This window comes from Aquarana catesbeiana, linkage group LG07 (genome assembly GCF_042186555.1).
Source record: "Aquarana catesbeiana isolate 2022-GZ linkage group LG07, ASM4218655v1, whole genome shotgun sequence".
Classification (NCBI taxonomy): Eukaryota; Metazoa; Chordata; class Amphibia; order Anura; family Ranidae; genus Aquarana; species Aquarana catesbeiana.
In genome coordinates this window covers 338,201,767-338,216,847 of record NC_133330.1, presented here as the reverse complement: position 1 = coordinate 338,216,847, position 15,081 = coordinate 338,201,767, and positions in this window count along the sequence as shown.

Here is a 15,081-nt window from a genome sequence, read left to right as displayed (position 1 = left end):
TGACCATTCTTCCAGAAGAACATTTGTGAGGTCAGGCACTGATGTTGGAGGAGAAGACCTGGCTCACAGTCTACACTCCAATTCAACCCAAAAGGTATTCTATCGGGTTGAGGTCAGGACTCTGTGCAGGCCAGTCAAGTTTCTCCACCCCAAATCTCGCTCATCCATGTCTTTATGGACCTTGCTTTGTGCACTGGTGGGCAGTCATGTTGGAACAGGAAGGGGCCGTCCCCAAACTGTTCCCGCAAAGTTGGGAACATGAAATTGTCCAAAATGTCTTGGTATGCTGACGCCTTAAGAGTTCCCTTCACTGGAACTAAGGGGCCAAGCCCAACACCTGAAAAACAACCCCCACACCATAATCCCCCCTCCACCAAATGATTTGGACCAGTGCAGAAAGCAAGGTCCATAAAGACATGGATGAGCAAGTTTGGGGTGGAGGAACTTGACTGGCCTGCACAGAGTCCTGACCTCAACCAGGTAGAACACTTTTAGAGTGGAGACTAGGCCTTCTCATCCAACATCAGCACCTGACCTCACAAATGCTCTTCTGGAAGAATGGTCAATCATTCCCATAGACACACTCCTAAACCTTGTGGACGGCCTTCCCAGAAGAGTTGAAGCTGTTATAGCTGCAAAGGGCGGAGCCAACTCAATATTGAACCCTCCGGACTAAGACTGGGATGTCAGTAAAGTTCATGTGTGTGTAAAGGCAGGTGTCCCAATACTTTTGGTAATATAGTGTGTGTCAATAAAACCCTAACTGATGATCTAACCCTTCCCTATATAATGCTGAGTTCTGTCTAGAGTTCAACTTTATCGTAACATTAATGTTTTAAGTTGCAAAGACAACGATCGCTGCAATACAATAAAAAATCCTCCTTTTCCTGCAGATATTATCCTCGTAATCAGGAGGAATGCGTTCTTGGTTCGAGCGAATCCGGGATTCTTGTATTTTTTTTTTCTTCTTTAATAGTGCGGGGTAATTTACAGAGGCCGGTCCCGCTAATCGTATCTGCCAGTTATTGAATCGATGCAGAACAGGGAATTATAAAGGATCCAGGCAAGATTCCTGAGTGCACTGGATTAGTCCCCACCTCATTAGGATTTATCGATCGCTTTGCTATTTAATATATCTCTCTTTCCCCTCTTGTCCGTCTGAATGCTACAGCAATATTGGTTTCAGGATATGGAGGGGGCAAGACGGCGGACGGAGACTCTCTGGGAATATACAGACATTTCAGGGGTGAGCTTAAAGGGGAACGCACCCTTTTTTCACCTCTGTGAAAATGTTACCCCTTATCTCCTAAAAGTCCCCCCTGTTAAAGTGATTATAAAGCTTCGGCCTCCGTTCACATTAGCGCGTCTCCAAAGTTGTGGCTTTCCAGTGCGGATTTGGGGCAACTTTTGGTGCGATTTTGGTCCGGCTTTACGTTCTATGGTCGCAAAAGTGGTGCAGGCACCTTTTCAAAGTCACATTGATTTGAATGGGTGCCACTGAAAAGAATGGGGTGCAACATGTCATGCGACTTTGATGTCCAAAGTCGCATGACAAATCACACAGGTATGCAGGGCTGCTGATAAGGCAGTACAGCCAGCCCTCCTGTAGCAGCTGAGCACAAAGGCCGGCTGTACCGTCTTATTGCATCCTCTTCTGCCTTCCCCTGCAGCACTGCCAGCTCCTCCTCTTCTTTCTCCCTCCGGCTGCACTGCAGGGGGATTGGTTCTTGCACATGCGCCCCTTCCATCTGCTGTCTGGGCCCCCCTTGTGTGCCCCTTTCCCCCGCAGTGCTTCCGGCTTCCCTCCTCTCCACTCTGGCAGCTGCTGCGTGCACACAGAGGGATGTTTCAGGATGGAGATCGGGGGGAAGAGGGGGGGGAGGGGCCAATAAACATGTAATTTTCTGACCCCTTCCTTTCTTGAATGAACACAGTGAGTAATCGGTACCAATCACTCCTGTGTCCAACCATCGCCGAAGCATAGTAAACTGTATTTACTATGCTTCACTTTGTGAATAAGCAGAAAGCCTCAGATGGCTTCCTATTCATTCATCTGTGCAGCTGAGGTTGCAGAGAAAACGACTGATAAATCTATGACCTCAGTCACTTTGTAGAGGGCCCCGTGATTTCTAACAGCAGCCCTGCAAGTGTTTATTTTTTTTTTTTTACCACTTGCCGTCCGCGCTATAGCGGAATGACAGCCACAGAACGGACCTGAATTTTCAGGAGGCCGTCATACGACGGCCTCCCCTGTGCACGCTTCCTGCGCGTGCTGTGATCACCGAGTCACTGAGACTCGGGTGATCACCGATCCGAGTAAGGGGCCGGTCCCGGCCCCTTACCATGTGATCAGCTGTCAGCCAATGACAGCTGATCACATGATGTAAACAAAAGCCGATCACCGTCTCATCTGCAAGGGACATCGGTCCCGAAGAGGAAGAGGCAATTATGCCTCATCTGTGCCCATTAGTACCCCCTGCCAGTGCCCACAGTGTCCACCAGTGCCACCTATCAATGCCCACAATTGCCACCTATCAATGCCCACCAGTGGTGCCAATTAGTGCCACCTAGCAGCGCTGCCTATCAGTGTAACCCAGGCATGTCCAAAGTCCGGCCCGCGGGCCAATCGCGGCCCGCGGTCCGGTTTCGGACGGCCCGCCTGGTAATTTTGACATATATATCTTTTGTGGCCCCCAACGAATCCCCGAGCGCCGGGGGCCATAAAAGATAGATATGCTGGCTGCCTTGGAGGGGGCGGGACAAGCGCCGTACAGGATACAGGAGAATTTCCTGTTTACACGGCGTCCTGTGTAAAAGGAAGTCCCGTCTCCTGCGCTGCCATTGGACAATTGTTTTGTCCATCATAGGAGGCGGGACTTTCAATTAAAGAGGCCGCCGTGTAAACAGGAATTTCTCCTGTATATCTGTTGGCGCTCGTCCCGCCCCCTCCCTGTCTCCTCCAAGGCTGCAGATGGACATGAATCAGGCTGCACTGACAGCAATGGTGAGTCTGCATTCATGTCAATGTGGTGGGGGCTGCCGTATTTATGTCAATGTGGTGGGGGCTGCATTCATGTCAATGTGGGGGCTGCATTCATGTGAATGTGGTGGGGGCTGCATTCATGTCAATGTGGGGGCTGCATTCATGTGAATGTGGTGGGGGCTGCATTCATGTCAATACGGTGGGGGCTGCATTCATGTCAATACGGTGGGGGCTGCATTCATGTCAATACGGTGGGGGCTGCATTCATGTCAATACGGTGGGGGCTGCATTCATGTCAATACGGTGGGGGCTGCATTCATGTCAATACGGTGGGGGCTGCATTCATGTGAATGTGGTGGGGGCTGCATTCATGTCAATACGGTGGGGGCTGCATTCATGTCAATACGGTGGGGGCTGCATTCATGTCAATACGGTGGGGGCTGCATTCATGTCAATACGGTGGGGGCTGCATTCATGTCAATACGGTGGGGGCTGCATTCATGTCAATACGGTGGGGGCTGCATTCATGTCAATACGGTGGGGGCTGCATTCATGTCAATGTGGTGGGGGCTGCATTCATGTCAATACGGTGGGGGCTGCATTCATGTCAATACGGTGGGGGCTGCATTCATGTCAATACGGTGGGGGCTGCATTCATGTCAATACGGTGGGGGCTGCATTCATGTGAATGTGGTGGGGGCTGCATTCATGTCAATACGGTGGGGGCTGCATTCATGTCAATACGGTGGGGGCTGCATTCATGTGAATGTGGTGGGGGCTGCATTCATGTCAATACGGTGGGGGCTGCATTCATGTCAATACGGTGGGGGCTGCATTCATGTCAATACGGTGGGGGCTGCATTCATGTCAATACGGTGGGGGCTGCATTCATGTCAATACGGTGGGGGCTGCATTCATGTCAATACGGTGGGGGCTGCATTCATGTCAATACGGTGGGGGCTGCATTCATGTCAATGTGGTGGGGGCTGCATTCATGTCAATACGGTGGGGGCTGCATTCATGTCAATACGGTGGGGGCTGCATTCATGTCAATACGGTGGGGGCTGCATTCATGTCAATACGGTGGGGGCTGCATTCATGTGAATGTGGTGGGGGCTGCATTCATGTGAATGTGGTGGGGGCTGCATTCATGTGAATGTGGTGGGGGCTGCATTCATGTCAATACGGTGGGGGCTGCATTCATGTCAATACGGTGGGGGCTGCATTCATGTTAATGTGGTGGGGGCTGCATTCATGTTAATGTGGTGGGGGCTGCATTCATGTCAATACGGTGGGGGCTGCATTCATGTCAATACGGTGGGGGCTGCATTCATGTCAATACAGTGGGGGCCACATTCATGGCAATGGAGTGGGGGCCGCAGATGGGCACTGATTAGGCTGCATTGATGGGCACTGACCCTTATTTTGCTTCACAGTTCTTTATTTAAAATTTAAGATTTTTTTTCCTGAAACTTCATTTTTAAAGTGAAGGTGCGTGTTATAAGCAGATTAAATCCGGTATATCCAAATAACACGCCCAAGCTCATCTATTCACCACACACAGCACAAAGGCAAGAGAATTCTTGTTGGGCCGTGTATTAGTGCTCGGATGGACACACTTAGACCAAATTTTAATGGTTTAAGAATGTCAGGCAAAATGGTCGGCCCTCAAGCATGTTCTATTCATCAAATCTGGCCCTCTTGGAAAAAAGATTGGACACCCCTGGTGTAACCGATCAGTGCCCATAATTGCCACCCATCAGTGCCCATCACTGCCACCCATCAGTGCCCATCACTACCACCCATCAGTGTTGCCTCATCAGTGTACATCAATGAAGGAGAAAAATTACCTGTTTTAAAATTTTATAACAAAATATAAAAAAAAGAAAAAATTTAAAAATTCGGTCTTTTTACATTTTTTTAACAATAAAATAAAAACCGCAGGGGTGATCAAACACCACCAAAAGAAAGCTCTATTTGTGGGGAAAAAAATGATAAAAATGTCATTTGGGTACAGAGTTGTATGACCGCGCATATGTCATTCAAAGAGTGACAGCGCTAAAAGCTGAAAATTGGTCTGGGCAGGAGGGGGGGTTTAGGTGCCCAGTAAGCAAGTGGTTAAATAAAAATATTAAATATGTTATACTTACCTAATGGTATTGCACAGAACAGCCTCGAACCTCCAAGTGATTGGCCCGCGCAGGCCCAGTGCACACTCCATGCTAACCATGGGCAGCCAGAGGGGGCAGGGAATAGGTGCAGGGTGGTACTCCCATTCTATGTCATGCATTAGCAATGGGGGGGGTAGGAGGGGGCGCAGTTCCACATCCTCACTCTTCGCTTCGGATGAACTCATCCTCATACCGCCCCAACCCCCACGCTTGTAAAGCTAAATATCTAAAGAAAGATGGGTACCGGAATTAACCACATAAACCCATTAGCACCTTACCCTAACAAGTTCAAAACCTACAAAAAAAGGACGAGGGGGGGGGGGGGGGGTGGGACGATCTTCCTCCATGCTTATTGTCCACTGGTCACTGGTAGCCCCACTGTGCTCCTCCTCTTCCTTCCTTTACCAAACCCTACACCCCTCCCCTTCCACCGTTTCTGTCGTCCCGCCCTGTCATGTGCCTCTTGGGTGTGTCCTTCAGGGCAATCAATTCTACCAAAATGTTCCAGAGTTAAAATGTCAAGAAAGCGCCAACCAAAATGGTGTATTTGGTGCCCTGTTATTTGCCCCTTCTTACCCTTCTCCCCTAGGCACAGGACTACATTTGCATTGCTGTATTGGCCTGCGCTAGGAAAGACTTTACACATCCGGCTATGGCGTGTCATAAGAGGTGCATCATTCTACAAATCCCAACAATGAAATTTCTTATCTGCTCCCTTTTGGCCCCCGGTAAATATACATGTACTGTATATAGGGCTCAAAATTTCAAATCCTGAGCTACTAGCCAGGCCTTAAGGGTTACTCGCCACCAGTTGCCCCACCCAACCCCTACCCAGCCCCGCCCATAATTCCAGGCCTAAAACGCACCCTCGTAAATTATCTCATGAAATGGCACTGGTAAATGTTTTATGCAGAATAAAGTTACAAAAATAAATATTAACAACAACAACTTTATCAGTGCCCATCAGTGAAGCCTCGTCAGTGCCCAATAATGCAGCCTATCAGTGCCCATCAGTGCAGCCTCACACGGGAGGAGAGCTGGTCGGATCACACAGAGATGTAACGCGGCTTGGATATGAAACGCCGGCCGCTGTCAAAGTCTCGCCTCCGGGACCGGCTCCTATGATAGTTGTCACACTACTTCAATTTCCCGGCATTGGACCAGTGTGCCGTCTATCATAGGAGCCAATGCAGGAGGCAGGACTTACTTGACAGTAGGGATGAGCCGAACACCCTGCTGTTAGGTTCGCATGCAGAACATGCGAGCAGGCAAAAAATTTGTTTGAACACCGTTAAAGTCTATGGGACACGAACATGAAAAATCAAAAGTGCTAATTTTAAAGGTTAATATGCAAGTTAATGTCATAAAAAGTGTTTGGGGACCTGGGTCCTGCCCCAGGGGACATGTATCAATGCAAAAAAAAAAGTTTTAAAAACGGACGTTTTTTCGGGAGCAGTGATTTTAATAATGCTTAAAGTGAAACAATAAAAGTGTAATATCCCTTTAAATTTCGTAGCTGGGGGGTGTCTATAGTATGCCTGTAAAGGGGCGCGTGTTTCCCGTGTTTAGAACAGTCCAAGAGCAAAATGACATTTCTAAAGGAAAAAAAGTCATTTAAAAGTGCTAGCGCTAGTGCTATTAATGAATTGTCTGTCCCAACAATAAACATAAAAGTCATTGAAAGTCATTGAAAAATAAAAATGCATGGGGCCTCCCCAAAATTCCATTACCAGGCCCTCCAGGTCTGGTATGGATTTTAAGGGGAATTCCATGCCAAAATGTAAAAAAAAAATGGCGTGGGGTTACCCCCCAAAAATCCATACCAGACCCTTCAGGTCTGATATGGATTTTAAGGGAAAATCCACGCCAAAATTTTTTTTAAAAATGGCGTGGGGTTACCCCAAAAATCCACACCAGACCCTTATCCAAGCACACAACCTGGCAGGCCACAGGAAAAGAGGGGGGGACGAGAGAGCGCCCCCCCCCCCCCCCGAACTGTACCAGGCCACATGCCCTCAACATGGGGAGAATGTCCCCATGTTGATGGGGACAAGGGCCTCATCCCCACAGCCCTTGCCCGGTGGTTGTGGGGGTCTGTGAGCGGGGGGCTTATCGGAATCTGGAAGCCCCAATTAACAAAGGGGACACCCAGATCCCGGGCCCCCCCTATGTGAATTGGTAAGGGGTACATTGTAACCCTACCATTTCACAAAAAGAAAGTGTCCAAATGTTAAAAAACCACAGGAGACGGCTTGGGTAAAGTCCTTTATTAAAAATAAAAAAATTAAAAAGATTCAGCGATGTAATCCAATAAATCCATGCTCCTACTCCAGCGATGTAATCCAATTCTCGATCTCCAGCGATGGATGATCTCGAGGAACACGCACAGGATCCTGCCTCCACCGGAGGCACCCAGTCAATGACGCGGCCCTAGCTTGAGTATTAGAAGTATGTCTAAACTCACCACTCCAGGTGATTGACAGGCGGTGAGGAGGTGACGTGACGTGACGCCTCCTCACCTTCTGTTTTAAGCCCAGGGCATTTGATGAGCTTTCCCATTTCATTGAACCAATCATGTTTGGTGAGCTTGTCTCCTGCAGTTTGCGATATGGTGGCTATTTTTTGACGCAAAAGATTATGACCATGGCATGTGAGCCCCACCCCTCCCCCCCTTTGCTGCAGGTTAAGGGGGGCAGTTGGGGAAGGGAGGAGCTAAGAACGCAGCTCAACCTCATGTATTTAACCCCACCTCCTCCAACCGCATGCTCAAAGGCTACATTCCTACTATATCGTTTTGTTAACGTGTGATTTTCTGCGCTTTTTATGAAACAAGTGGCGGGCTCGTGGTCTCATTTATTGTTAATGGCAAAACAGATTTTTAGTGCCACAAACGATGCGAAACACGTGAAGCTCGACATTCAAAAAAGCTACTTTGTTGCATTTGTTGTGCGTAATGCACCCTATTGAAATGAATAGACTGACCTATGTGTGTGTGTGTGTGGCGTGACAATACGCAACAAAAAACAAACAAGCGCATGCGCGGTGTAATCGCGTTCATGAAGCGCTATGAACATGTGACCCCGTTGCTTTGCCCTGCATGGGGGCAGCACAGCCTCACTTTACAAATGGACTTGCAATGTTCAGTCATCTAAATATGGTACAAACAAGCATTCCAATAAATTTTACATTATTAACTGCAAATATATACTAGCAGAACCACGCTGTCATTTCCCTTTCAATCAGCCATCGTTCGGCAGATCGTTGTATAAAATGTATTAGGCTTGTGAGCTGCAGTGCGATGTATCGGGAACTGTGCATGAAAGTTTCATTTTACACCTCCCAGGAGACTGCGGGGGGCGCTCTGTGCACCAGGCCCCGGCGTGGGGTCACCGCCTTGGATCCCGTAGATTGTCTTCTGTAGTTCCTTCCTATTGTCCTGAGCTTCTTCCTTCCCCGGGATCCCGGACCCTCCATGATCAAAGAGAATTGTAAAGCCGACCGATTGTTTCATTAAGGTTAACGTGACATTAATTAGAGATGGCAGATACGTTATATCTGGTCATTAATGTTGACACGATCTTCATTTCTTGTAATTACAATCCTACCAAATGAAATATCTATGTGCCTTAAGGGGGAATTCTGTGTTCATCTTTAACGTTGGCTTGCATTAGTAGATTTAACCCTCGCCGTGTCCGTCAGCCTTGAGAGCGCTTTATGGCAAAGCACCTAGAAGCCGGAGGACTGAATTGGTGCAAAGCGGACGTCTATCCTTGAAGTCGTTACTTACACTATATTGTCAAAAGTATTGGGACGCCTGCCTTTACACGCACATGAACTTTAATGGCATCCCGGTCATAGTCCGTAGGGTTCAATATTGAGTTGGCTCCGCCCTTTGCAGCTATAACAACTTCAACTCTTCTGGGAAGGCTGTCCACAAGGTTTAGGAGGGTGTCTATGGGAATGTTTGACCATTCTTCCAGAAGCGCACTTGTGAGGTCAGGCACTGATGTTGGACGAGAAGGCCTGGCTCGCAGTCTCCGCTCTAATTCATCCCAAAGGTGTTCTATCGGGTTGAGGTCAGGCCAGTCAACTTCCTCCACCCCAAACTCGCTCATCCAGGTCTTTATGGACCTCCCCCCACAAATATCTCCTCCTAGAACAATATTTACCCCTTGCAGCCCCCCAAATTCCCCCTTCCAACAAAAATCCTCCATGTGGGGCCCCCCCCACCTCACATGATAGCACAGTGCCCAGGACAGCTGTCCCTTCTGCCCACCCCTTGTCCTGGCCCTCACTGGATGGGGAAAAAAGGTCCCCGAGTCAGTGGTGTGACTAAACGGAAAAATGTCCCTGAGTTGGTGGTGTCGTTGGAAGGAAAAAATATCCTTGCATTGGTGGCAGAACTACCAGGGTCACAAAGGTCGCATTTGCGACTGGGTCCTGGCGTTTCGCCACCATCGGGTTGGGGGGCCCCCAGCAGAGTTGCTTGCCACAGGGCTCTGAGCAGATAGAGTCTCTGTCATACAGCTCACAGCCTGCACTAACAGTTCCCGCTCCCCCTCTCCCCCACGGATGGGAGAAGAGAGAGCCGATCTGCTCCTTCTCCACCCGCCCCTCTCCTCCTGTGTTCACCGCGGGAAGTGTGAACCAGCTGAATTTTCATCTAAGGCTAGGTTTATATGTGTGCATAGCAGGAATACATGCAAGATGACGCACTTTCCTGCAATGCACAGAAAGTTCAGCTGGCATACAGCGGTGCTGTTAATTCCTAATTGCACCCCATGTATCTGGGAACTGGTGCAGTTCTTAGTGTGCAAGAAGCCACAGAACCATGCATTTCGGCATTGCACAATTTCTTAAAAGGGTGTCAGGGCTGGGCTCAGCCCTTCCTTCTCAGAGCTTGCCACTCAGCTGTCGGCTAATTGCCAGCTCTTATCTCTCCACAGTTACTCAGCTGTTGATGATATCCTGCTCGTCAGTCCTGCCTACTTAAGCTGTTCAGCCCAGTGGATCTCTGCCTTCGCCTTGGTCAACATCACAGAAACGATCTCCAGTGATCCTGTTCAAGACTTGCTTTGCTGACATCCCTTCTGGCTCCAGATCCTGCTTGCTGTTCCACTACATTGATCCCTGACTTCTGGCTTGGCTGACTATCCATTCCGGTTACTGAACTTTGGATATGTTTTGACTACGTTTGTTCTTTTTACTTTTAATATTAAACAAGTGTGATTTAACTGTACTTCTGTCTCGGCCTGATTTCATGGTTTCTGACAAAGGGCCAGGGACCTCTTTGAGCGTTTCTCACATGTAGGACTGCCCATTAAAATGAATGGGCTGCGCTACATGTGAACTGCGTAAATGTGCGAACTGCAGGCACAAAGTGTAAATTTTAGTGCACTGCAATATATCATATTTATATTACATTTACATTTGTTATTCTTTCAAGATTTATTTCTAGTTCACTTTCTCTTGAACCCCAACGCATTTCGTCAAAATGGCACAATTTTGCCAAGGTCTCCCAACTTTCACCCAAATTTATGTTAAAATGAATAGAACTCAAAATATGTACATATTTTTGAAAATTGAAAATCCTTGGTGATGATCCAGCCACCTGTCTTGGCATTTTATAACGGAACGCCTTGTAAAAATAGCCGTATTAATACCATAAAAGCTGGCGCGGACATTGAAAATGGCTTTTCCATCCCATTATTTACAATGTTCCTGTAAGAAATGACGGCAACGTACCACAAATAGCTGGTTTAATGTTTTTAATGATCCGTTCCACTGATCACCAAGGAAATACCCCGAGATCTTTACCAAGTTCAAAGGCAAACTCCTATATATTATTTATTGTTTCAGACATTAATAAACAATTACAACATGTCCTGTGAAATAACAAAAGAATATAGAGTCAGCCTTGAGAAACACAAGCACCAGAGGAAACCGCCGTGGGAGCTCCTGGAAATAAAAAAAAAAATTGCTTTAACGGTCTCCGCTAGCTAATTAGGATATAAATTAAAATTGATCTCCATCTATAAATAAACGGCTTATTCCTGCCTTGAACTCTACATCACGCTGCTCCTTATGTATCTTATTGTATGTTTTTTAGGCATGGTTGCTGCCAGAGATGTTTTTTGCTTTTTTTTCCACCTGTTTAAAAAAAAAAAAAAATTTAGGCCTTATGATTACTTAAACCCCCAAACATTATATTTTATGAAAGCAGATACCCTAGAGCAGGGATCTCCAAAGTTTTTGAGCAAAGGGCCAGTTTACTGTCCTTCAGGCTCTAGGGGGGCCAGAATGTGGCCAACGGGAGCAGAAAATGCCTCGGCTTTTGTGAATGAAATTGATGCACCATCATTGGTGTCAGTTGGAGAAGTAGTGCCCCAAGGGCCTGATAAAAGCAAGCAAAGGGCCACATCCAGTGCTCGGGCCATAGTTTGGAGACCCTTGCCCTGGCCTAGAGAATAAAATAGTGATAGTTCATCATATAAGGGACAAAAAGCCTCTTTAAGATTCTCTTTAATGAAACATCAGGGGTCTAAAAGACCAATGGACCTAACTGACTGCAGATCACACTCTATTAGCTCCTTCCCCAGCCATACTGGCTTGGGAAAGTGACACCGGGACCAAGAAGTCATTAGCAGGAACCAACATTCCCTGATCTCCCTCCCCTCTACTTGCTGGCACCTGCCATAGTGGTCTCGAGGTCCACCGATTGGGTGTGCGGAGCCCAGGAAACATGGCGGGGGGCACGCACAGGGATTAGGGTGACCTGCAGTTATGGGGGTGTCTGGAAGTGATCAGGTCCCTGTAGATTGTAGATAAAACGTATGTCAAGGGCGCTCAAAATGTCAGGACCAGGCAGATAGTGTCTTTATTGGATGGATGAAGTGGTCTTCAAACACTTAGGGCTGCACTCAAAGAGGGGAGCAATCTCTAATAGAAAACAAATAAAAGAAAAAAGGCGCCTCTAAGTGCAGAATTAAAACTTTTAATATCCCCAAACACAGTGGCGTCTCCAGCTTTCAAATTTAGGGGGGGCACATGGGGGGACAGGGACAAAAGTAGGGGGGCAACTATAAAATGCATATATATATATATATATATATATATATATATATATATATATATATATATATATATATCCTGGGGCCCTTTACTACGACCCCACAACGGGCCCTTTCACATGTTCTGCAGTAAGCTCCCTTCCTACTGTATTGGGGTCCCCCAGGGTGGCAGAAAACAAGAGATATATGTCACCAGCATATCAAGAAAATATAAGGATCCAAAGCAGTGGGAGAACTATCAGGGTTGCAAAGGTTGTCTTGCCTCCGGGCCCTGGTGTTCTGCCACTGTGGGGTTCCCCAGCCTCCTCTTGCTGTCCTGCCCCTGCTATTGACAGCGCTGGTCTGGCATCTCTTGGAATTTACAGGCTGGTTCTCCTGTCCTAAGGACGGGAGAAATCAGTCTGTTTTTTCAGTAACTGAAAGTCCTGGTGGAGTCCTTCCTGCAACTCGCTCTTCTCCCTGCCAATGAGGATGCAAGTGAAGGAGCAGATCAGGCGGCCGTGGTTGTGTGAACGCTCGCATTATGCAGTGTCAGTGAGCAGGGGAGGGGGGAGGAATCACCCGCAGGAGCTGACTGGGGACTCTCTCCCTCTTAGACATTGATTTTTTGAAAAAAAAAAAAAAAAAAAAATTTTTTTTTTGGGGGGGGGGGGGGCACATGGTGGGGCACAGCATAATGTTGGGGGGGTCAGGGCCCCCTCTGGCCCCCCCCTAGGGTCGCCATTGCCCAAACAAGATTAAAAACACTTACAGAATCAAGGATAAGAAGAGGCATAACATGGACACCTTCTGGTTATCCTGGGACCTTCTGCTGCTGCATATCGTTATCTCTGGAAAGCTGTGATACACTGGGATCACCTGCTTCATACATCCATGTTATGCCTCTTCTTATCCTTGATTCTGTAAGTGTTTTTAATTTTGTTAGGGGATATTAAAAGTGTTAATTCTGCACTTGGAGGCGCCTTTTTTTCCCTGTAGATAGTAGGCATGTGCAATTTGTTTCGGTACAAATTCGTTTTTCAACGAATTTAGACAAATTCGTTAATTTGAAAATTCGAAAATCTGAAAATTCGGAAATTCTAAATTCTAAAATCCAGAACTTCAGAAATTGGAAATTCAAAAATCTGAAAATTCGAAAACTCAAAAATCCAAAAATAACAACGTAAATCTGAAAATCAGAACAAAGATCTGAAGTTATGAATTATCCAAAATAACACATGCCGTATCTAAACAAATGGAACGTAACAAATTAATAATAATAAAGTAACAATAATAATAATACAATCTGTTTATTATTATTTATTATTAATTCGTTCCATTCCATTTGTTTAGATGCGGCATTCGTTATTTCGGATAATTCGTAACTTGTATGTAAATAGAAGGTTCAATCAGCAAGCTGAACACTGAAAGATTTTCACAAAAATCATTAACAAATAATAAAAATAAAGGAAGTGCAGCGCAATATAGCAATAAAACACAGTCCAAGATGCTGGTGAACTGTAGTTCGTAACTTCAGAAAAATTTGTATTCGTCATGCTCACTAACAGCCAAATTTGAAAGGAAATTTCAATACCTATAATTTAATAGTTAGTTATTATTTGGAATTTTTGGATTTTCGTTCTTTCAAATTTTCGGATTTTCTTTCTTATTTTCGGATTTTCGAATTTCCAAATTTTTTAATTTTCGATTTTAGAATTTTCGAATTCCGAATTTTAGGATTTACAGATTTTCGAACTTCCAAAATTTCGAATTTTCGAATTTCTGAATTTTCAAATTTTTTAATGTACAAATTTATGAAAAAAAAATAAAAACGAATGAAATGAAAATGAAATTTTTCGCCAGTGCACATGTCTAGTAGATAGATAGGAAGTATAGATAGGAGGTTTCTGAAAAAGGCTACAGGACACCAGCAACAGTTACCCGTGACAATAGTGAGGTGTGACAAACCCCAAATTAGGTGGAGAGAATGGGGGAGAATTACTGAACACCGTATCCCTAATTTATTACTGTATCCCTAATTTATTACTTTATCCCGAAGTCATAAGTGGTCAGATTTCAGTCTCATGTCTGTGCTAGGTATTCATAGAAGGTCGCACTTTTGATGAAACGCAGTCCATCTAAAGACACATTTGACAAAAAGGATTGCTATTATAAAACACTACTAACTAGGGTCTACAAAGGCCCTGTCGTAAATGGTCCTGTTGTAAAGAGTCGTAAACAGTCTAGAACGCAATACACATCTGTAAGCTGTTTTGTTTTTTGTTTTTTACGTAAAACTGAGCTTTTATATATCTCAAATTCCCAACTCTAAGTCATATTCCAAAACTCCTACTATTAGGGAGCTACCTTAATAAAAACTGTTTACACTAATAGATAAGGAGATACCAATCAGTTTGACACCAAGCACGTCTAATTACAAAATTCAAAGGGCTAATAACACACATTAGACCTCCTGAAAGAAGCATGCATAAGATCCACAGTTGGTATCTAATAAATTGTAATTTCATTCTGCTGAATAATATGCTGGTCTTTAGCTAGCAAAAACTTGGCATATGGAAATTTTAGATGTGCCCAGAATAATTGGTAGTATGGGCATAGCTCCCAACTGTCCCTGTTTTCGAGGGACTGTCCCTGATTTGGAACAAAGTCCTTCTGTCCCTCATTCCTCCTCATTTGTCCCTCATTTTGTTCTGCTTTATTTACAGTAGTTGTATATATAATGCATTACTTATCTATCAAAATGTGCTAAATCTTCCATTCAGTTTCTAAATTGCTGCATTTGTAAATTCCAAAAGTCAGTATATAGGAATAGTAGTGGCAAAAAAAGCACTTGTCGGTTTTAAGCAGTCATTTTTTT